The 22290-nt window shown below is 45.2% G+C and overlaps 1 long non-coding RNA gene across 1 annotated transcript; it reads left to right on the forward strand.

The window, feature by feature from the left end:
* The first annotated feature begins 194 nt into the window (after window positions 1-194).
* LOC140694117 (uncharacterized) lies at window positions 195-5107 on the forward strand. The gene is made up of 3 exons (XR_012069871.1): window positions 195-352; window positions 4726-4796; window positions 5005-5107. It is a non-coding gene; the product is annotated as an uncharacterized lncRNA (long non-coding RNA).
* Window positions 5108-22290: the final 17183 nt, after the last annotated feature.

A 22290-nucleotide genomic window follows, 5' to 3' on the forward strand; every position in this document is an offset into this window, starting at 1 on the left:
ACCTCGGAGCCTGACCAGTAAGCTGATGACAGGCAGATCTTCCACTGTCTGCCCTTTCAGGTTCTGGAAACTGACCTGTGACCTCAGGTCTTTGGGCAGCAGCAGTATCTCGAACTTACACAGCTTCCCGGACCAAACACCTAAGCCAAGCTCCACAGAGGGCGGCAGCCCCGCCATCACACTGATCCACCCACAGAACTCTGCCCGGTTACCTAGGATCCAACAGCCACAACAAGCCTCGCGGTAAACACCAACATTCCACCTGGAATCCAACCGCTAACTGCCATCCCCAATGGCTGCTGCATCTTGTCAGTGTTGGGGGAGGGGCTGCATCCGACGAGAGGTTCCTAAGGTAAATGTGATTCTACCCACTAGCGTCCCATGGGCCTTTCTTCTTCCCTCTTTCCTTTTGTTCAGAGCTCTATGCACCGTACCAATGGAGGGAAGTGTGTCCCTTTTCAGTTGATGGTTTCACACGTCTTTAAACTTTCTAACAGTTCACAGTACACAGGGACCCACTAAAGGAGACTTATGTTCCTATAATATCCGTACACCCGGAATACATATGCGTCGCCTGATTTCTGCTGAAACACCCACACTCTCAGGACATGGATCCATTGGATTCATGGGGGCTGAAATTCCAAGAAATGAAACCAACCCCAATGTGCACTTTGCTGTCGGTCTCTTTTGCACTTAGTACACTTTGGCAGAGCTACTTGCCTTTGTTATAGGCTTCTTACATTTCTTCTCTACGTAGCCTAGAATATGGCATTCCTTCATCCTGTTGGAAGACATACAAGTCTACATCACGGACTAGGAAACCATTTGATTCCAAATCGGCATTAGTGTTAGGTCACGATATGCTCTTATGAATCAAAATTTACGAATATGAATGCACGCTTCTGATTTCCGAATACAAGTGTGCTGAGTACATGCAAGCCACGATACTGGGTCGATGCGTTCTGAATGACCCTTGACCTCACCTTGAGTATTTTCTTTTGAATACTCATGGTTCCCTTTGTATATGTCAGCCAACCATACCATTTTGGTGCTTGTTTGTTGGTTTGATTCTTTGTTGGTCTTCTTCTCGCTTGTTTTGCAAACACGTCAGGCCATGCATCTCTCCTTTCGCTTCAAACAGAGTCAAATAAGCTGATTCACTTAAGAGAGTGCTTCCAATCACCTATGATTTCCTGCTTCCCTCTCCCATCTTTAGGGTTTTGATGTCCTCCTTAAGTTCTTCTTCTTTCTTCTCTGCCACACATGCTCTTCTTGCATTTCCAATAATGGTTTCTTCTTTCCATTCCATCTTGCTGCTTTTCTATTCCGGGGAGTATTCTCAACCTTCCTTTTAGAAGAAGTTTTGAACTGCTGAATTCTTTTAAGATTTGCCGGTCTGTAGAATTCTCTAGCTCTGCCGTTATTAGAAACGGTGGTCATGGGTCATAGGCTACCCTAGGTGGCAGCATTTGGCCATTCAGGATATGGTCTGTGTCCTGGCACTCCTCCCTGTCCTGCAATATTGCTGCCGAGATATCAGCTGAAACCCCTCTGGAGGTTTCCTTGTGACTATGTTGTTTCCTCCAGGTGCATTTTAAATCACTCGGATATTCGTGAACTTTGTTGATTTGAATCATACAGCTGCTGGTAGGTCTATTGGGATTCCACCTCCTTCGGATGCTGTGTAATTCCTGAATTCGCATAGATGATTCTTTCTTGGCTTTCAGCAAGTTTCAGTCTGATTTTTCTACAGATAAATTTTCAGACATTTTTTGTTTCTTTATCTCTTGCTTTTCCATCTGGGACTCATGATTTCTATTCTTTCATGCCCTGTCTTAACCCAGGGTTCAACTGCAATGTTTTCATTTGTTTGCACTTGCTTTCCTATGTCTGCTTCTGACCGAGGTTTTTCTCTTCCCCTGTCTTCACAGTCATTCACGCGTCCCTCTGCATTATCTAGTCTGCTTAGGACTGAACTTTAGCCTTGATATAATCACATCCATTGAGTTTCCTGATATTTTTTGGCTCGTCTTTAGACATTCTCTTAAAGTTTTCTGGTATTCTGCCTTTTGTGATTCTGAGACACTGGTGTGCTTCAGTGTTTTCCTGACCTTCATTTTCAACACTTGTTCTGGATAGCGTTTTGCAGACTAGTTGTTTGAAAGCTTATCTTTTGCGCCTTCAATATCTTTGGAACTGAAAATGGTACTTCCTGTTTCTTTTACTGTTCTTCTTCATCTCTACTGGTCAGGTAATATCAGGTATCTAATGTAGACTTCTAGGGCTTTGTTAATTGAAAATTTTAGACTCTTGTCTCTACGCAATTCCTTGGGATTTCTGTGAGGACAATTTCTCCTAGGCATTGATGCCATAACCTGTACCTGTGTGTGTTGTTTAGTATATCTCCAATTGCTGGTGTTGCATTAGTTGTGATGAACAACCCATACTACTTCGATTAGCATAACTTCATTTTGATTATACTTATCTCACACTTCTGAAAGTGCACAGGACACTTCCTCTTGTGGAAATGAAGCTTCTAAAAGTTCTCAGCTCTGCATTCTTCTCTATGTCATTTTGGAGTGTTTCCAAAACAGCAAACTGAGGGTGCTCTGCTGCTTTTTATTGCCACGGGAATGTCCCAATGAAATCAGTTCTTTCCAGAGCTTCTCTGTCTACAGAAACACCAGTGGAAGCATATCTATGGATGTCACATATCAGGGCCTGCTGGAATGATCCCGCAGACCTTCCTTGTTGTCCTAGGTGCCGTACCGTGCCGGTGCCATCCAAAATGTAGCATCCGCTTTTGGGAGATAGTGCTGAAGGGAATGCTTCCTCTTCTCACGCTGTGGACTTGGACCACTCTTCCTTGTCCTCTCATCCTTGTGGCACGGGTGCACGAAGGCAACCACAGAGTTGTTGCGCATCCTGTGACTCAAACCAAACCATAATCCCAGCCCAGGTTATGAATGTAGCATATCCTAAGGCTTTTCATTCTGATTTCAAATTCAAGGCCCCCTGGATCCCTCAGACCAGATGCACGATATCTCTGATTCAGCCCCACACGTGCTCTATTGGCAAACTTCCCAATTGGTCCCTGGTCCTGCAGATGTACTGGGTGTGGCCATGGGACATATCGGTAATCGCAACCGCGCGACCAGTGTGGTTGATTTATTATTGGTACACAGTTCGGTTTGCTCTCTTGATTCGACCCACCACATCCCACAACGCACTCCAGATCCCTGAGACTCAGCGTGTGCCATCATCCGTAGCTCTATGCCTCACTGACCATTGCCTCTGCTACCTCAAATTTGGCAGCTGGGATCTTGGTCTCAGAATTAACTGTGGGGATATTTTGCGCTGGTTTCTTTGAGTTCTCTCAGCCAAGCATCTGCTGTGCACTCTTGTAAATCTCAGCACATCACCTTCAAACCCATGTCTCCTGTCCGCTTGAGAGTGTGCGTCCAAGTTAAACAGAGTTTCACCCTTGTTGCTCCATCACCAGGGGTCCGAACCTGCACTGGTTTCCATTCCCTGCTTTGCATTCTCCTGCTTCCAGGTGTCCTGAGGCCTCATCCTGTCTTTGGGAGTAACAGACCTCTCTTCGGCCAGTGTCCTATGCTAAGGGCTGGGTGAGTGGATGTTTCCATTGCTCTGTACATGGGAGCGAGTGAGTGCAGGTTGCACTTCTTCTCTGCCAACTGGGCATCGATGAATCAACACTATCCAGATACATTTCACAGAAATGTGATATTTGCTTAGCTCTTTGTTTCTATACAGCCGTGGTGGGAGGGATTGTCCGAAGACAACTATTTTGACATTGTGTTGATATCCCATTTGCAGACTTTAAGAAGTTTAACAGAACTCATTTATATGTTTTGGGAGTTATACGAAAATGGAGTTATTTTTTGAAACACACTAAATCGACCTAGAAGCCAGACTTGTCAATTTTGGTAACATTGTGTCAGCTCTACGGAAAAGCTAGACAGATAGAATGCAAACTAGCAGTCCAAACTGTTCAAGGGGTCATGTCAGCTCTTTAAGGTTGAAGCCTCCGAAACCAACAGGAACCATGAAATAACTTTTGGAATCATGGAATAACCCCCAACCTTGGATACACTTGTGCATGTGGTGCCCTGTATCCCAATGACACCTACTGGCCAATGTTGGCATTTCAAGGGGTAACATCCCTCTCTAGGAAAATACAAGAGGAACCAAACCAAATATATACATTTAGGTTTGAATCCAAAAGCACCTAGAGGCATTCTAGCTAGGAGAATCCTGCTGCAGTTATGCTAGTCTATTGAGAACCAGGTGTTTTTCTATCAGTGTTGAGAACGCTTAATCATCCGATCCTGTAGTTTAAAGCCATTTAACGCAACCAAGTCTGCACCCCCATGATATAGTGCCCCCGGGGGCTTGACTCAAGTGAAAGACGATCCACATAAGCTGTGTCTTTAATGTCATTGGCGACTTTTACAGTTCAGTTCACTTTCTGACTGGCACTATTTACCTTCACTGTCTTGAAAAACTGAAGCCTAATACAGATTCATGTTCAGTCAAAGATTCCCCTCACTTACCACACTCCCTTCACCCCAGGGAAGACATAAACACAACATTTGCTGAATCTAGCGGAAGGACATCGTTTCTAGGTGTGAGCTAAGTATTCAATTTTATCTATTTCAGCCGAGACTATTTGACCTTTAAGGTGTTCACTGTTGTTCACAGAGAGTGAAGCTGGAGGAACTCTGATTCTAGGAGGGGCTTGCTCTTCTCGTAATGGCTTCATTGCAGCTCAGGTACTGATCCTTCAAAATGGATGCCTGAGTGGAGGGGAGGCAAGGGCAAGTGCTCAATAGCTAGGCCCAAACCTGGGAAAAGGCTTACCTGGGCTTGTTGAATTTTGGTCTGAATGGCTTGGGAATGCCCCTTGGGACGTGTGGATTCTCACGACCTCTTCCAAGAACAGGAGCGTTTTGATCATCTCTGCCATTTCTTCTCCTTCAGACGTCAGGGACCTTGGACCCGTTATTGGAGAAGAGAATTGAGGAACTTCCTCAAGTCCACGTTGGCACTCCGTATGTTTCTGCCTGTATCAGTGAGTTTCAATATGTCTCATGAATGTCTTTTGAGCCTGGTATCCTCTACAGCTGTCTCCACGCCAGTATTCTCCATTGTAGCAGAACATCTCTCATCCATGTGTTCGCATCTCTCCTCAATCCGTGCAGCCAGCTTATCGGCCAGCTTCTCTTCGTGTCTCCCCTAAAGTCGACTTCACCAGGACTGGGCAAGTCTGAAAGTACCTCGGAGCCTGACCAGTAAGCTGATGACAGGCAGATCTTCCACTGTCTGCCCTTTCAGGTTCTGGAAACTGACCTGTGACCTCAGGTCTTTGGGCAGCAGCAGTATCTCGAACTTACACAGCTTCCCGGACCAAACACCTAAGCCAAGCTCCACAGAGGGCGGCAGCCCCGCCATCACACTGATCCACCCACAGAACTCTGCCCGGTTACCTAGGATCCAACAGCCACAACAAGCCTCGCGGTAAACACCAACATTCCACCTGGAATCCAACCGCTAACTGCCATCCCCAATGGCTGCTGCATCTTGTCAGTGTTGGGGGAGGGGCTGCATCCGACGAGAGGTTCCTAAGGTAAATGTGATTCTACCCACTAGCGTCCCATGGGCCTTTCTTCTTCCCTCTTTCCTTTTGTTCAGAGCTCTATGCACCGTACCAATGGAGGGAAGTGTGTCCCTTTTCAGTTGATGGTTTCACACGTCTTTAAACTTTCTAACAGTTCACAGTACACAGGGACCCACTAAAGGAGACTTATGTTCCTATAATATCCGTACACCCGGAATACATATGCGTCGCCTGATTTCTGCTGAAACACCCACACTCTCAGGACATGGATCCATTGGATTCATGGGGGCTGAAATTCCAAGAAATGAAACCAACCCCAATGTGCACTTTGCTGTCGGTCTCTTTTGCACTTAGTACACTTTGGCAGAGCTACTTGCCTTTGTTATAGGCTTCTTACATTTCTTCTCTACGTAGCCTAGAATATGGCATTCCTTCATCCTGTTGGAAGACATACAAGTCTACATCACGGACTAGGAAACCATTTGATTCCAAATCGGCATTAGTGTTAGGTCACGATATGCTCTTATGAATCAAAATTTACGAATATGAATGCACGCTTCTGATTTCCGAATACAAGTGTGCTGAGTACATGCAAGCCACGATACTGGGTCGATGCGTTCTGAATGACCCTTGACCTCACCTTGAGTATTTTCTTTTGAATACTCATGGTTCCCTTTGTATATGTCAGCCAACCATACCATTTTGGTGCTTGTTTGTTGGTTTGATTCTTTGTTGGTCTTCTTCTCGCTTGTTTTGCAAACACGTCAGGCCATGCATCTCTCCTTTCGCTTCAAACAGAGTCAAATAAGCTGATTCACTTAAGAGAGTGCTTCCAATCACCTATGATTTCCTGCTTCCCTCTCCCATCTTTAGGGTTTTGATGTCCTCCTTAAGTTCTTCTTCTTTCTTCTCTGCCACACATGCTCTTCTTGCATTTCCAATAATGGTTTCTTCTTTCCATTCCATCTTGCTGCTTTTCTATTCCGGGGAGTATTCTCAACCTTCCTTTTAGAAGAAGTTTTGAACTGCTGAATTCTTTTAAGATTTGCCGGTCTGTAGAATTCTCTAGCTCTGCCGTTATTAGAAACGGTGGTCATGGGTCATAGGCTACCCTAGGTGGCAGCATTTGGCCATTCAGGATATGGTCTGTGTCCTGGCACTCCTCCCTGTCCTGCAATATTGCTGCCGAGATATCAGCTGAAACCCCTCTGGAGGTTTCCTTGTGACTATGTTGTTTCCTCCAGGTGCATTTTAAATCACTCGGATATTCGTGAACTTTGTTGATTTGAATCATACAGCTGCTGGTAGGTCTATTGGGATTCCACCTCCTTCGGATGCTGTGTAATTCCTGAATTCGCATAGATGATTCTTTCTTGGCTTTCAGCAAGTTTCAGTCTGATTTTTCTACAGATAAATTTTCAGACATTTTTTGTTTCTTTATCTCTTGCTTTTCCATCTGGGACTCATGATTTCTATTCTTTCATGCCCTGTCTTAACCCAGGGTTCAACTGCAATGTTTTCATTTGTTTGCACTTGCTTTCCTATGTCTGCTTCTGACCGAGGTTTTTCTCTTCCCCTGTCTTCACAGTCATTCACGCGTCCCTCTGCATTATCTAGTCTGCTTAGGACTGAACTTTAGCCTTGATATAATCACATCCATTGAGTTTCCTGATATTTTTTGGCTCGTCTTTAGACATTCTCTTAAAGTTTTCTGGTATTCTGCCTTTTGTGATTCTGAGACACTGGTGTGCTTCAGTGTTTTCCTGACCTTCATTTTCAACACTTGTTCTGGATAGCGTTTTGCAGACTAGTTGTTTGAAAGCTTATCTTTTGCGCCTTCAATATCTTTGGAACTGAAAATGGTACTTCCTGTTTCTTTTACTGTTCTTCTTCATCTCTACTGGTCAGGTAATATCAGGTATCTAATGTAGACTTCTAGGGCTTTGTTAATTGAAAATTTTAGACTCTTGTCTCTACGCAATTCCTTGGGATTTCTGTGAGGACAATTTCTCCTAGGCATTGATGCCATAACCTGTACCTGTGTGTGTTGTTTAGTATATCTCCAATTGCTGGTGTTGCATTAGTTGTGATGAACAACCCATACTACTTCGATTAGCATAACTTCATTTTGATTATACTTATCTCACACTTCTGAAAGTGCACAGGACACTTCCTCTTGTGGAAATGAAGCTTCTAAAAGTTCTCAGCTCTGCATTCTTCTCTATGTCATTTTGGAGTGTTTCCAAAACAGCAAACTGAGGGTGCTCTGCTGCTTTTTATTGCCACGGGAATGTCCCAATGAAATCAGTTCTTTCCAGAGCTTCTCTGTCTACAGAAACACCAGTGGAAGCATATCTATGGATGTCACATATCAGGGCCTGCTGGAATGATCCCGCAGACCTTCCTTGTTGTCCTAGGTGCCGTACCGTGCCGGTGCCATCCAAAATGTAGCATCCGCTTTTGGGAGATAGTGCTGAAGGGAATGCTTCCTCTTCTCACGCTGTGGACTTGGACCACTCTTCCTTGTCCTCTCATCCTTGTGGCACGGGTGCACGAAGGCAACCACAGAGTTGTTGCGCATCCTGTGACTCAAACCAAACCATAATCCCAGCCCAGGTTATGAATGTAGCATATCCTAAGGCTTTTCATTCTGATTTCAAATTCAAGGCCCCCTGGATCCCTCAGACCAGATGCACGATATCTCTGATTCAGCCCCACACGTGCTCTATTGGCAAACTTCCCAATTGGTCCCTGGTCCTGCAGATGTACTGGGTGTGGCCATGGGACATATCGGTAATCGCAACCGCGCGACCAGTGTGGTTGATTTATTATTGGTACACAGTTCGGTTTGCTCTCTTGATTCGACCCACCACATCCCACAACGCACTCCAGATCCCTGAGACTCAGCGTGTGCCATCATCGGTAGCTCTATGCCTCACTGACCATTGCCTCTGCTACCTCAAATTTGGCAGCTGGGATCTTGGTCTCAGAATTAACTGTAGGGATATTTTGCGCTGGTTTCTTTGAGTTCTCTCAGCCAAGCATCTGCTGTGCACTCTTGTAAATCTCAGCACATCACCTTCAAACCCATGTCTCCTGTCCGCTTGAGAGTGTGCGTCCAAGTTAAACAGAGTTTCACCCTCGTTGCTCCATCACCAGGGGTCCGAACCTGCACTGGTTTCCATTCCCTGCTTTGCATTCTCCTGCTTCCAGGTGTCCTGAGGCCTCATCCTGTCTTTGGGAGTAACAGACCTCTCTTCGGCCAGTGTCCTATGCTAAGGGCTGGGTGAGTGGATGTTTCCATTGCTCTGTACATGGGAGCGAGTGAGTGCAGGTTGCACTTCTTCTCTGCCAACTGGGCATCGATGAATCAACACTATCCAGATACATTTCACAGAAATGTGATATTTGCTTAGCTCTTTGTTTCTATACAGCCGTGGTGGGAGGGATTGTCCGAAGACAACTATTTTGACATTGTGTTGATATCCCATTTGCAGACTTTAAGAAGTTTAACAGAACTCATTTATATGTTTTGGGAGTTATACGAAAATGGAGTTATTTTTTGAAACACACTAAATCGACCTAGAAGCCAGACTTGTCAATTTTGGTAACATTGTGTCAGCTCTACGGAAAAGCTAGACAGATAGAATGCAAACTAGCAGTCCAAACTGTTCAAGGGGTCATGTCAGCTCTTTAAGGTTGAAGCCTCCGAAACCAACAGGAACCATGAAATAACTTTTGGAATCATGGAATAACCCCCAACCTTGGATACACTTGTGCATGTGGTGCCCTGTATCCCAATGACACCTACTGGCCAATGTTGGCATTTCAAGGGGTAACATCCCTCTCTAGGAAAATACAAGAGGAACCAAACCAAATATATACATTTAGGTTTGAATCCAAAAGCACCTAGAGGCATTCTAGCTAGGAGAATCCTGCTGCAGTTATGCTAGTCTATTGAGAACCAGGTGTTTTTCTATCAGTGTTGAGAACGCTTAATCATCCGATCCTGTAGTTTAAAGCCATTTAACGCAACCAAGTCTGCACCCCCATGATATAGTGCCCCCGGGGGCTTGACTCAAGTGAAAGACGATCCACATAAGCTGTGTCTTTAATGTCATTGGCGACTTTTACAGTTCAGTTCACTTTCTGACTGGCACTATTTACCTTCACTGTCTTGAAAAACTGAAGCCTAATACAGATTCATGTTCAGTCAAAGATTCCCCTCACTTACCACACTCCCTTCACCCCAGGGAAGACATAAACACAACATTTGCTGAATCTAGCGGAAGGACATCGTTTCTAGGTGTGAGCTAAGTATTCAATTTTATCTATTTCAGCCGAGACTATTTGACCTTTAAGGTGTTCACTGTTGTTCACAGAGAGTGAAGCTGGAGGAACTCTGATTCTAGGAGGGGCTTGCTCTTCTCGTAATGGCTTCATTGCAGCTCAGGTACTGATCCTTCAAAATGGATGCCTGAGTGGAGGGGAGGCAAGGGCAAGTGCTCACTAGCTAGGCCCAAACCTGGGAAAAGGCTTACCTGGGCTTGTTGAATTTTGGTCTGAATGGCTTGGGAATGCCCCTTGGGACGTGTGGATTCTCACGACCTCTTCCAAGAACAGGAGCGTTTTGATCATCTCTGCCATTTCTTCTCCTTCAGACGTCAGGGACCTTGGACCCGTTATTGGAGAAGAGAATTGAGGAACTTCCTCAAGTCCACGTTGGCACTCCGTATGTTTCTGCCTGTATCAGTGAGTTTCAATATGTCTCATGAATGTCTTTTGAGCCTGGTATCCTCTACAGCTGTCTCCACGCCAGTATTCTCCATTGTAGCAGAACATCTCTCATCCATGTGTTCGCATCTCTCCTCAATCCGTGCAGCCAGCTTATCGGCCAGCTTCTCTTCGTGTCTCCCCTAAAGTCGACTTCACCAGGACTGGGCAAGTCTGAAAGTACCTCGGAGCCTGACCAGTAAGCTGATGACAGGCAGATCTTCCACTGTCTGCCCTTTCAGGTTCTGGAAACTGACCTGTGACCTCAGGTCTTTGGGCAGCAGCAGTATCTCGAACTTACACAGCTTCCCGGACCAAACACCTAAGCCAAGCTCCACAGAGGGCGGCAGCCCCGCCATCACACTGATCCACCCACAGAACTCTGCCCGGTTACCTAGGATCCAACAGCCACAACAAGCCTCGCGGTAAACACCAACATTCCACCTGGAATCCAACCGCTAACTGCCATCCCCAATGGCTGCTGCATCTTGTCAGTGTTGGGGGAGGGGCTGCATCCGACGAGAGGTTCCTAAGGTAAATGTGATTCTACCCACTAGCGTCCCATGGGCCTTTCTTCTTCCCTCTTTCCTTTTGTTCAGAGCTCTATGCACCGTACCAATGGAGGGAAGTGTGTCCCTTTTCAGTTGATGGTTTCACACGTCTTTAAACTTTCTAACAGTTCACAGTACACAGGGACCCACTAAAGGAGACTTATGTTCCTATAATATCCGTACACCCGGAATACATATGCGTCGCCTGATTTCTGCTGAAACACCCACACTCTCAGGACATGGATCCATTGGATTCATGGGGGCTGAAATTCCAAGAAATGAAACCAACCCCAATGTGCACTTTGCTGTCGGTCTCTTTTGCACTTAGTACACTTTGGCAGAGCTACTTGCCTTTGTTATAGGCTTCTTACATTTCTTCTCTACGTAGCCTAGAATATGGCATTCCTTCATCCTGTTGGAAGACATACAAGTCTACATCACGGACTAGGAAACCATTTGATTCCAAATCGGCATTAGTGTTAGGTCACGATATGCTCTTATGAATCAAAATTTACGAATATGAATGCACGCTTCTGATTTCCGAATACAAGTGTGCTGAGTACATGCAAGCCACGATACTGGGTCGATGCGTTCTGAATGACCCTTGACCTCACCTTGAGTATTTTCTTTTGAATACTCATGGTTCCCTTTGTATATGTCAGCCAACCATACCATTTTGGTGCTTGTTTGTTGGTTTGATTCTTTGTTGGTCTTCTTCTCGCTTGTTTTGCAAACACGTCAGGCCATGCATCTCTCCTTTCGCTTCAAACAGAGTCAAATAAGCTGATTCACTTAAGAGAGTGCTTCCAATCACCTATGATTTCCTGCTTCCCTCTCCCATCTTTAGGGTTTTGATGTCCTCCTTAAGTTCTTCTTCTTTCTTCTCTGCCACACATGCTCTTCTTGCATTTCCAATAATGGTTTCTTCTTTCCATTCCATCTTGCTGCTTTTCTATTCCGGGGAGTATTCTCAACCTTCCTTTTAGAAGAAGTTTTGAACTGCTGAATTCTTTTAAGATTTGCCGGTCTGTAGAATTCTCTAGCTCTGCCGTTATTAGAAACGGTGGTCATGGGTCATAGGCTACCCTAGGTGGCAGCATTTGGCCATTCAGGATATGGTCTGTGTCCTGGCACTCCTCCCTGTCCTGCAATATTGCTGCCGAGATATCAGCTGAAACCCCTCTGGAGGTTTCCTTGTGACTATGTTGTTTCCTCCAGGTGCATTTTAAATCACTCGGATATTCGTGAACTTTGTTGATTTGAATCATACAGCTGCTGGTAGGTCTATTGGGATTCCACCTCCTTCGGATGCTGTGTAATTCCTGAATTCGCATAGATGATTCTTTCTTGGCTTTCAGCAAGTTTCAGTCTGATTTTTCTACAGATAAATTTTCAGACATTTTTTGTTTCTTTATCTCTTGCTTTTCCATCTGGGACTCATGATTTCTATTCTTTCATGCCCTGTCTTAACCCAGGGTTCAACTGCAATGTTTTCATTTGTTTGCACTTGCTTTCCTATGTCTGCTTCTGACCGAGGTTTTTCTCTTCCCCTGTCTTCACAGTCATTCACGCGTCCCTCTGCATTATCTAGTCTGCTTAGGACTGAACTTTAGCCTTGATATAATCACATCCATTGAGTTTCCTGATATTTTTTGGCTCGTCTTTAGACATTCTCTTAAAGTTTTCTGGTATTCTGCCTTTTGTGATTCTGAGACACTGGTGTGCTTCAGTGTTTTCCTGACCTTCATTTTCAACACTTGTTCTGGATAGCGTTTTGCAGACTAGTTGTTTGAAAGCTTATCTTTTGCGCCTTCAATATCTTTGGAACTGAAAATGGTACTTCCTGTTTCTTTTACTGTTCTTCTTCATCTCTACTGGTCAGGTAATATCAGGTATCTAATGTAGACTTCTAGGGCTTTGTTAATTGAAAATTTTAGACTCTTGTCTCTACGCAATTCCTTGGGATTTCTGTGAGGACAATTTCTCCTAGGCATTGATGCCATAACCTGTACCTGTGTGTGTTGTTTAGTATATCTCCAATTGCTGGTGTTGCATTAGTTGTGATGAACAACCCATACTACTTCGATTAGCATAACTTCATTTTGATTATACTTATCTCACACTTCTGAAAGTGCACAGGACACTTCCTCTTGTGGAAATGAAGCTTCTAAAAGTTCTCAGCTCTGCATTCTTCTCTATGTCATTTTGGAGTGTTTCCAAAACAGCAAACTGAGAGTGCTCTGCTGCTTTTTATTGCCACGGGAATGTCCCAATGAAATCAGTTCTTTCCAGAGCTTCTCTGTCTACAGAAACACCAGTGGAAGCATATCTATGGATGTCACATATCAGGGCCTGCTGGAATGATCCCGCAGACCTTCCTTGTTGTCCTAGGTGCCGTACCGTGCCGGTGCCATCCAAAATGTAGCATCCGCTTTTGGGAGATAGTGCTGAAGGGAATGCTTCCTCTTCTCACGCTGTGGACTTGGACCACTCTTCCTTGTCCTCTCATCCTTGTGGCACGGGTGCACGAAGGCAACCACAGAGTTGTTGCGCATCCTGTGACTCAAACCAAACCATAATCCCAGCCCAGGTTATGAATGTAGCATATCCTAAGGCTTTTCATTCTGATTTCAAATTCAAGGCCCCCTGGATCCCTCAGACCAGATGCACGATATCTCTGATTCAGCCCCACACGTGCTCTATTGGCAAACTTCCCAATTGGTCCCTGGTCCTGCAGATGTACTGGGTGTGGCCATGGGACATATCGGTAATGGCAACAGCGCGACCAGTGTGGTTGATTTATTATTGGTACACAGTTCGGTTTGCTCTCTTGATTCGACCCACCACATCCCACAACGCACTCCAGATCCATGAGACACAGCGTGTGCCATCATCCGTAGCTCTATGCCTCACTGACCATTGCTTCTGCTACCTCAAATTTGGCAGCTGGGATCTTGGTCTCAGAATTAACTGTGGGGATATTTTGCGCTGGTTTCTTTGAGTTCTCTCAGCCAAGCATCTGCTGTGCACTCTTGTAAATCTCAGCACATCACCTTCAAACCCATGTCTCCTGTCCGCTTGAGAGTGTGCGTCCAAGTTAAACAGAGTTTCACCCTTGTTGCTCCATCACCAGGGGTCCGAACCTGCACTGGTTTCCATTCCCTGCTTTGCATTCTCCTGCTTCCATGTGTCCTGAGGCCTCATCCTGTATTTGGGAGTAACAGACCTCTCTTCGGCCAGTGTCCTATGCTAAGGGCTGGGTGAGTGGATGTTTCCATTGCTCTGTACATGGGAGCGAGTGAGTGCAGGTTGCACTTCTTCTCTGCCAACTGGGCATCGATGAATCAACACTATCCAGATACATTTCACAGAAATGTGATATTTGCTTAGCTCTTTGTTTCTATACAGCCGTGGTGGGAGGGATTGTCCGAAGACAACTATTTTGACATTGTGTTGATATCCCATTTGCAGTCTTTAAGAAGTTTAACAGAACTCATTTACATGTTTTGGGAGTTATACGAAAATGGAGTTATTTTTTGAAACACACTAAATCGACCTAGAAGCCAGACTTGTCAATTTTGGTAACATTGTGTCAGCTCTACGGAAAAGCTAGACAGATAGAATGCAAACTAGCAGTCCAAACTGTTCAAGGGGTCATGTCAGCTCTTTAAGGTTGAAGCCTCCGAAACCAACAGGAACCATGAAATAACTTTTGGAAACATGGAATAACCCCCAACCTTGGATACACTTGTGCATGTGGTGCCCTGTATCCCAATGACACCTACTGGCCAATGTTGGCATTTCAAGGGGTAACATCCCTCTCTAGGAAAATACAAGAGGAAACAACCCAAATATATACATTTAGGTTTGAATCCAAAAGCACCTAGAGGCATTCTAGCTAGGAGAATCTTGCTGCAGTTATGCTAGTCTATTGAGAACCAGGTGTTTTTCTATCAGTGTTGAGAACGCTTAATCATCCGATCCTGTAGTTTAAAGCCATTTAACGCAACCAAGTCTGCACCCCCATGATATAGTGCCCCCGGGGGCTTGACTCAAGTGAAAGACGATCCACATAAGCTGTGTCTTTAATGTCATTGGCGACTTTTACAGTTCAGTTCACTTTCTGACTGGCACTATTTACCTTCACTGTCTTGAAAAACTGAAGCCTAATACAGATTCATGTTCAGTCAAAGATTCCCCTCACTTACCACACTCCCTTCACCCCAGGGAAGACATAAACACAACATTTGCTGAATCTAGCGGAAGGACATCGTTTCTAGGTGTGAGCTAAGTATTCAATTTTATCTATTTCAGCCGAGACTATTTGACCTTTAAGGTGTTCACTGTTGTTCACAGAGAGTGAAGCTGGAGGAACTCTGATTCTTGGAGGGGCTTGCTCTTCTCGTAATGGCTTCATTGCAGCTCAGGTACTGATCCTTCAAAATGGATGCCTGAGTGGAGGGGAGGCAAGGGCAAGTGCTCACTAGCTAGGCCCAAACCTGGGAAAAGGCTTACCTGGGCTTGTTGAATTTTGGTCTGAATGGCTTGGGAATGCCCCTTGGGACGTGTGGATTCTCACGACCTCTTCCAAGAACAGGAGCGTTTTGATCATCTCTGCCATTTCTTCTCCTTCAGACGTCAGGGACCTTGGACCCGTTATTGGAGAAGAGAATTGAGGAACTTCCTCAAGTCCACGTTGGCACTCCGTATGTTTCTGCCTGTATCAGTGAGTTTCAATATGTCTCATGAATGTCTTTTGAGCCTGGTATCCTCTACAGCTGTCTCCACGCCAGTATTCTCCATTGTAGCAGAACATCTCTCATCCATGTGTTCGCATCTCTCCTCAATCCGTGCAGCCAGCTTATCGGCCAGCTTCTCTTCGTGTCTCCCCTAAAGTCGACTTCACCAGGACTGGGCAAGTCTGAAAGTACCTCGGAGCCTGACCAGTAAGCTGATGACAGGCAGATCTTCCACTGTCTGCCCTTTCAGGTTCTGGAAACTGACCTGTGACCTCAGGTCTTTGGGCAGCAGCAGTATCTCGAACTTACACAGCTTCCCGGACCAAACACCTAAGCCAAGCTCCACAGAGGGCGGCAGCCCCGCCATCACACTGATCCACCCACAGAACTCTGCCCGGTTACCTAGGATCCAACAGCCACAACAAGCCTCGCGGTAAACACCAACATTCCACCTGGAATCCAACCGCTAACTGCCATCCCCAATGGCTGCTGCATCTTGTCAGTGTTGGGGGAGGGGCTGCATCCGACGAGAGGTTCCTAAGGTAAATGTGATTCTACCCACTAGCGTCCCATGGGCCTTTCTTCTTCCCTCTTTCCTTTTGTTCAGAGCTCTATGCACCGTACCAATGGAGGGAAGTGTGTCCCTTTTCAGTTGATGGTTTCACACGTCTTTAAACTTTCTAACAGTTCACAGTACACAGGGACCCACTAAAGGAGACTTATGTTCCTATAATATCCGTACACCCGGAATACATATGCGTCGCCTGATTTCTGCTGAAACACCCACACTCTCAGGACATGGATCCATTGGATTCATGGGGGCTGAAATTCCAAGAAATGAAACCAACCCCAATGTGCACTTTGCTGTCGGTCTCTTTTGCACTTAGTACACTTTGGCAGAGCTACTTGCCTTTGTTATAGGCTTCTTACATTTCTTCTCTACGTAGCCTAGAATATGGCATTCCTTCATCCTGTTGGAAGACATACAAGTCTACATCACGGACTAGGAAACCATTTGATTCCAAATCGGCATTAGTGTTAGGTCACGATATGCTCTTATGAATCAAAATTTACGAATATGAATGCACGCTTCTGATTTCCGAATACAAGTGTGCTGAGTACATGCAAGCCACGATACTGGGTCGATGCGTTCTGAATGACCCTTGACCTCACCTTGAGTATTTTCTTTTGAATACTCATGGTTCCCTTTGTATATGTCAGCCAACCATACCATTTTGGTGCTTGTTTGTTGGTTTGATTCTTTGTTGGTCTTCTTCTCGCTTGTTTTGCAAACACGTCAGGCCATGCATCTCTCCTTTCGCTTCAAACAGAGTCAAATAAGCTGATTCACTTAAGAGAGTGCTTCCAATCACCTATGATTTCCTGCTTCCCTCTCCCATCTTTAGGGTTTTGATGTCCTCCTTAAGTTCTTCTTCTTTCTTCTCTGCCACACATGCTCTGCTTGCATTTCCAATAATGGTTTCTTCTTTCCATTCCATCTTGCTGCTTTTCTATTCAGGGGAGTTTTCTCAACCTTTCTTTTAGAAAAACTTTTGAACTGCTGAATTCTTTTAAGATTTGCCGGTCTGTAGAATTCTCTAGCTCTGCCGTTATTTGAAATGGTGTTCATGTGGCATAGGCTACCCTAGGTGGCAGCATTTGGCCATTCAGGATATGGTCTGTGTCCTGGCACTCCTCCCTGTCCTGCAATATTGCTGCCGAGATATCAGCTGAAACCCCTCTGGAGGTTTCCTTGTGACTATGTTGTTTCCTCCAGGTGCATTTTAAATCACTCGGATATTCGTGAACTTTGTTGATTTGAATCATACAGCTGCTGGTAGGTCTATTGGGATTCCACCTCCTTCGGATGCTGTGTAATTCCTGAATTCGCATAGATGATTCTTTCTTGGCTTTCAGCAAGTTTCAGTCTGATTTTTCTACAGATAAATTTTCAGACATTTTTTGTTTCTTTATCTCTTGCTTTTCCATCTGGGACTCATGATTTCTATTCTTTCATGCCCTGTCTTAACCCAGGGTTCAACTGCAATGTTTTCATTTGTTTGCACTTGCTTTCCTATGTCTGCTTCTGACCGAGGTTTTTCTCTTCCCCTGTCTTCACAGTCATTCACGCGTCCCTCTGCATTATCTAGTCTGCTAAGGACTGAATTTTAGCCCTGATATTATCACAACCATTGAGTTTCCTGATATTTTTGGCTCGTGTTGAGACTTTCTCTTCCCCTTTTCTGGTATTCTGCCTTTTGTGATTCTGAGACACTGGTGTTCTTCAGTGTTTTCCTGACCTTCATTTTCAACACTTGTTCTGGATAGCGTTTTGCAGACTAGTTGTTTGAAAGCTTATCTTTTGCGCCTTCAATATCTTTGGAACTGAAAATGGTACTTCCTGTTTCTTTTACTGTTCTTCTTCATCTCTACTGGTCAGGTAATATCAGGTATCTAATGTAGACTTCTAGGGCTTTGTTAATTGAAAATTTTAGACTCTTGTCTCTACGCAATTCCTTGGGATTTCTGTGAGGACAATTTCTCCTAGGCATTGATGCCATAACCTGTACCTGTGTGTGTTGTTTGGTATATCTCCAAATTGCTGGTGTTGCATTAGTTGTGATGAACAACCCATACTACTTCGATTAGCATAACTTCATTTTGATTATACTTATCTCACACTTCTGAAAGTGCACAGGACACTTCCTCTTGTGGAAATGAAGCTTCTAAAAGTTCTCAGCTCTGCATTCTTCTCTATGTCAATTTGGAGTGTTTCCAAAACAGCAAACTGAGAATGCTCTGCTGCATTTTATTGCCACGGGAATGTCCCAATGAAATCAGTTCTTTCCAGAGCTTCTCTGTCTACAGAAACACCAGTGGAAGCATATCTATGGATGTCACATATCAGGGCCTGCTGGAATGATCCCGCAGACCTTCCTTGTTGTCCTAGGTGCCGTACCGTGCCGGTGCCATCCAAAATGTAGCATCCGCTTTTGGGAGATAGTGCTGAAGGGAATGCTTCCTCTTCTCACGCTGTGGACTTGGACCACTCTTCCTTGTCCTCTCATCCTTGTGGCACGGGTGCACGAAGGCAACCACAGAGTTGTTGCGCATCCTGTGACTCAAACCAAACCATAATCCCAGCCCAGGTTATGAATGTAGCATATCCTAAGGCTTTTCATTCTGATTTCAAATTCAAGGCCCCCTGGATCCCTCAGACCAGATGCACGATATCTCTGATTCAGCCCCACACGTGCTCTATTGGCAAAATTCCCAATTGGTCCCTGGTCCTGCAGATGTACTGGGTGTGGCCATGGGACATATCGGTAATCGCAACCGCGCGACCAGTGTGGTTGATTTATTATTGGTACACAGTTCGGTTTGCTCTCTTGATTCGACCCACCATATCCCACAACGCACTCCAGATCCATGAGACTCAGCGTGTGCCATCATCCGTAGCTCTATGCCTCACTGACCATTGCCTCTGCTACCTCAAATTTGGCAGCTGGGATCTTGGTCTCAGAATTAACTGTGGGGATATTTTGCGCTGGTTTCTTTGAGTTCTCTCAGCCAAGCATCTGCTGTGCACTCTTGTAAATCTCAGCACATCACCTTCAAACCCATGTCTCCTGTCCGCTTGAGAGTGTGCGTCCAAGTTAAACAGAGTTTCACCCTCGTTGCTCCATCACCAGGGGTCCGAACCTGCACTGGTTTCCATTCCCTGCTTTGCATTCTCCTGCTTCCAGGTGTCCTGAGGCCTCATCCTGTCTTTGGGAGTAACAGACCTCTCTTCGGCCAGTGTCCTATGCTAAGGGCTGGGTGAGTGGATGTTTCCATTGCTCTGTACATGGGAGCGAGTGAGTGCAGGTTGCACTTCTTCTCTGCCAACTGGGCATCGATGAATCAACACTATCCAGATACATTTCACAGAAATGTGATATTTGCTTAGCTCTTTGTTTCTATACAGCCGTGGTGGGAGGGATTGTCCGAAGACAACTATTTTGACATTGTGTTGATATCCCATTTGCAGACTTTAAGAAGTTTAACAGAACTCATTTATATGTTTTGGGAGTTATACGAAAATGGAGTTATTTTTTGAAACACACTAAATCGACCTAGAAGCCAGACTTGTCAATTTTGGTAACATTGTGTCAGCTCTACGGAAAAGCTAGACAGATAGAATGCAAACTAGCAGTCCAAACTGTTCAAGGGGTCATGTCAGCTCTTTAAGGTTGAAGCCTCCGAAACCAACAGGAACCATGAAATAACTTTTGGAATCATGGAATAACCCCCAACCTTGGATACACTTGTGCATGTGGTGCCCTGTATCCCAATGACACCTACTGGCCAATGTTGGCATTTCAAGGGGTAACATCCCTCTCTAGGAAAATACAAGAGGAACCAAACCAAATATATACATTTAGGTTTGAATCCAAAAGCACCTAGAGGCATTCTAGCTAGGAGAATCCTGCTGCAGTTATGCTAGTCTATTGAGAACCAGGTGTTTTTCTATCAGTGTTGAGAACGCTTAATCATCCGATCCTGTAGTTTAAAGCCATTTAACGCAACCAAGTCTGCACCCCCATGATATAGTGCCCCCGGGGGCTTGACTCAAGTGAAAGACGATCCACATAAGCTGTGTCTTTAATGTCATTGGCGACTTTTACAGTTCAGTTCACTTTCTGACTGGCACTATTTACCTTCACTGTCTTGAAAAACTGAAGCCTAATACAGATTCATGTTCAGTCAAAGATTCCCCTCACTTACCACACTCCCTTCACCCCAGGGAAGACATAAACACAACATTTGCTGAATCTAGCGGAAGGACATCGTTTCTAGGTGTGAGCTAAGTATTCAATTTTATCTATTTCAGCCGAGACTATTTGACCTTTAAGGTGTTCACTGTTGTTCACAGAGAGTGAAGCTGGAGGAACTCTGATTCTAGGAGGGGCTTGCTCTTCTCGTAATGGCTTCATTGCAGCTCAGGTACTGATCCTTCAAAATGGATGCCTGAGTGGAGGGGAGGCAAGGGCAAGTGCTCACTAGCTAGGCCCAAACCTGGGAAAAGGCTTACCTGGGCTTGTTGAATTTTGGTCTGAATGGCTTGGGAATGCCCCTTGGGACGTGTGGATTCTCACGACCTCTTCCAAGAACAGGAGCGTTTTGATCATCTCTGCCATTTCTTCTCCTTCAGACGTCAGGGACCTTGGACCCGTTATTGGAGAAGAGAATTGAGGAACTTCCTCAAGTCCACGTTGGCACTCCGTATGTTTCTGCCTCTATCAGTGAGTTTCAATATGTCTCATGAATGTCTTTTGAGCCTGGTATCCTCTACAGCTGTCTCCACGCCAGTATTCTCCATTGTAGCAGAACATCTCTCATCCATGTGTTCGCATCTCTCCTCAATCCGTGCAGCCAGCTTATCGGCCAGCTTCTCTTCGTGTCTCCCCTAAAGTCGACTTCACCAGGACTGGGCAAGTCTGAAAGTACCTCGGAGCCTGACCAGTAAGCTGATGACAGGCAGATCTTCCACTGTCTGCCCTTTCAGGTTCTGGAAACTGACCTGTGACCTCAGGTCTTTGGGCAGCAGCAGTATCTCGAACTTACACAGCTTCCCGGACCAAACACCTAAGCCAAGCTCCACAGAGGGCGGCAGCCCCGCCATCACACTGATCCACCCACAGAACTCTGCCCGGTTACCTAGGATCCAACAGCCACAACAAGCCTCGCGGTAAACACCAACATTCCACCTGGAATCCAACCGCTAACTGCCATCCCCAATGGCTGCTGCATCTTGTCAGTGTTGGGGGAGGGGCTGCATCCGACGAGAGGTTCCTAAGGTAAATGTGATTCTACCCACTAGCGTCCCATGGGCCTTTCTTCTTCCCTCTTTCCTTTTGTTCAGAGCTCTATGCACCGTACCAATGGAGGGAAGTGTGTCCCTTTTCAGTTGATGGTTTCACACGTCTTTAAACTTTCTAACAGTTCACAGTACACAGGGACCCACTAAAGGAGACTTATGTTCCTATAATATCCGTACACCCGGAATACATATGCGTCGCCTGATTTCTGCTGAAACACCCACACTCTCAGGACATGGATCCATTGGATTCATGGGGGCTGAAATTCCAAGAAATGAAACCAACCCCAATGTGCACTTTGCTGTCGGTCTCTTTTGCACTTAGTACACTTTGGCAGAGCTACTTGCCTTTGTTATAGGCTTCTTACATTTCTTCTCTACGTAGCCTAGAATATGGCATTCCTTCATCCTGTTGGAAGACATACAAGTCTACATCACGGACTAGGAAACCATTTGATTCCAAATCGGCATTAGTGTTAGGTCACGATATGCTCTTATGAATCAAAATTTACGAATATGAATGCACGCTTCTGATTTCCGAATACAAGTGTGCTGAGTACATGCAAGCCACGATACTGGGTCGATGCGTTCTGAATGACCCTTGACCTCACCTTGAGTATTTTCTTTTGAATACTCATGGTTCCCTTTGTATATGTCAGCCAACCATACCATTTTGGTGCTTGTTTGTTGGTTTGATTCTTTGTTGGTCTTCTTCTCGCTTGTTTT

Source organism: Vicugna pacos, unplaced genomic scaffold (assembly GCF_048564905.1).
Source record: "Vicugna pacos unplaced genomic scaffold, VicPac4 scaffold_20, whole genome shotgun sequence".
Taxonomy (NCBI): Eukaryota; Metazoa; Chordata; class Mammalia; order Artiodactyla; family Camelidae; genus Vicugna; species Vicugna pacos.